Consider the following 2,865-nt stretch of genomic DNA (forward strand, 5'->3'; position numbering starts at 1 on the left):
TGATGCTACGGAGGAGACCGTACGCATATATGCACGGGCTTATATTATGATGCTGCTTTCCACTTCGTTGTTCGGTGACAAGAGTGAAAACCGGGTTCATATACGGTGGTTGCCCTTTGTGGCGAGGCTTGATGATATGGACAGTTATAGCTGGTGGTCGGCAGCGTTGGCCTGGTTATATCATTGCATGTGTCGGGTGGCCAACAGAAACGTGACGAACTTGGCAGGCCCCCTGCAGCTCCTGCAGTCATGGATTTTCTGGCGGTTTTCTAGCCTCAGGTCGCGGGGATTCGACACATATTCCTTCCCATTGGCATCCAAGTATACATATTTGTACAGTTAGCCTTGAACTGTAACTTTTTTTATTATGGTACTACCTGTTAACTTTGTATAACATCTTTTTTGTTCAGGTGGGCCACCTACTTGCCTTCATCCGACCGCAAGGAGGAGAGAGTCGTCCAGTGTCACCTAGCGTTGGATTGATTAGGCGATCGAGATGTAAGTTTATTCATTTTGATTCAATTTTTATCTAGTACTTAACTATATATTTGTTAGTTAATGGACTAATTAATGTATTCTGTCAACATCTGTTGTTCATCCAGAGATTCTCACAGAAGAGCACAGTCGGTTATGGCGTGCATGTACTTGCTTGATATACTTCGCCGTCATTGAGTGGCACCAAGTGGATAGGGTACTGCCATAGCTGGGTGGCGTTCAGCACGAGCCTGAGCCGGCCTCGAACATTGATTAGCTCCATGCCAAGGATAGGAAGGGTGGGGACAGATGGTTCCCAAGCTACTACTAGGTATGGCACCTTAGTTGACAGAACAGGGTCAATGCTGTGCTGAGTATTCCCCGGGTGCCTAATCCCGGGCCGTCCGCAGACTTTCTGCGATGGTGGTATAGAGTGGCCTATAGGTTTCTGTCGCCAGATTCTTTGATTGCCGATCCTAGGGCCGAGGAGAACTCACAAGATGTTGTTCAGAGAGGGTCGTCACAAGCTCCTTCTACGATACCCATGCCAGACGTGCCAGATAACAAGCGCGTTGAGCGGCGACGACGCGTTGGTACTCGGGCTACAGACCGTGACTGGCAATGGCTGGATGACATGATTTAGGATGACAGATCTGGTGGCGACGGAGTCGGACACTCCGATCACCGTGTTTGGCGTGGCTGTCCTCAGCGTCGGGGTGGTTCATCAGGGGTCGCATCCGATGGTACTGGTGATAGACCCACTGAGCAGGTAGGGGCAGAGACTCAAGAGGTTCCTCTTACACATGTTTCGAGCTCCCAGATATACCATGACATCCATGGCCAGATGTATGATGACTAGGTGGGTCCGACTTTCACGATGGATATGAACCACGAGGTTGGGAGTTCACAGTTCTATTCCGACTTTGCAACTCTCATCCGGGATGATGACCCTCCGCATTTTCAGCAGCAGACCCCACAGGATCAGGTGCCTGAGACCCAGCCCCAGATGGATGTTACACAGTGGTACTGCCCAGATATGGATGATATACAGCGGTACCAGCTGCAGATGTCTGACCCTCATGGATTCCAGCCCCAGCTACATGTAGACCTGAATGAGCCTGCTGGCAGTCCGTATGACAGTTAGTTGGGCATGGGAGGGATGCCTGCATCTGCATATGGCGTGGGCATGCCGGTCAATCCTCCAGCACAGCAGCGCCAGAGGCCCGCCAGAGTGACAGGAAAGAGTCATAGCTTACTATTTTATGTTTTCATTGATGAAACCTATGTGTATGTCGGATTTACCATGTACTTTTGTATTATATGTGTTTGTACTTAGTTTATTTCCATTGAATTAGGTGTATGTAATGTATGTTTTTTGTTAACCATACACTTTGTTTTATGTTTATATAAATTGTATACTAACGTATAAACCGCTACACCCCTCTCGCGGTTTATGCACATTTTACGCCCACACGTAAACTGCGACACCCCTGTCGTGGTTTACATAGATTATGGAAAAAATATATTTTGGTATCCATTTTTCATTTTGTGCATTCTGGTAAAATTGGTTTCCATATTATTTATTATAGTAAATTGTCCTAAAAATTTGTTACATATATTATAAAAAAATAAATTCAAGACAATCTATCATTTAGATTATTTTATTTAAGCTAATAGTCAATTTTATATTTTAGTTTTGAAATTGAAATCTTTTGTCTAAATTATATATAAGCCTAAATTATGTATAAATGTAAAATATAAGATACAATATACAACAACATACATAAATTTTTACGGTAATTATCCCTACTCTTCGTATATTCTCTCTTTCTCACCAAAAAATATTATATAAAAATAAATAAATAAATTTTCATCAAAATTTTAAAATTAAAACATACTCTCAATAAAAATTAATAAAAATATACATATATATGTATATGTATGTAAAATATATTATTAGCTGAAAAATTTTGATCTAATATTTTAAAAAAAAATTGTTATAAGCAAGGATTTTTTTTTAAATTAAATAACTTTTTATAAATAATCACATATAAAATAATATTTAAAAATAAATACAAACAAACATAAGAATACACTTGTTATTAATTCACAAAATCAAATGTTAAAATAAGAATAAATTTATACCTCTAGTAATTTGAAATATATATAACAAAATCATTCAGGAGAAAGAAATATATACACATACAATTAAAATGATAGGAGCCATTAGGAGGACTCGACACTTAGTTGTTATGTTGTTTTTAAAATAGAAAAAAAATGATAATTTACATCAGAATATTTTCACCATATTTTATACCGTGGCATCATTAAATATATATGTATAGGTAGCTGAAATAATTGTGTTTTTTATTTTCTTTTGTTAGTTGTATA

General features: G+C 39.3%; 1 pseudogene; it reads left to right on the top strand.

Annotated features, from left to right (window-relative positions):
* The first annotated feature begins 1,018 nt into the window (after positions 1-1,018).
* LOC148581703 (uncharacterized) lies at positions 1,019-1,618 on the top strand (annotated as a pseudogene).
* The last annotated feature ends 1,247 nt before the right edge of the window (positions 1,619-2,865 follow it).

The sequence above is a fragment of the Arachis ipaensis genome, chromosome B10 (genome assembly GCF_059453495.1).
Source record: "Arachis ipaensis isolate K30076 ecotype BB chromosome B10, ASM5945349v1, whole genome shotgun sequence".
Lineage (NCBI taxonomy): Eukaryota > Viridiplantae > Streptophyta > Magnoliopsida > Fabales > Fabaceae > Arachis > Arachis ipaensis.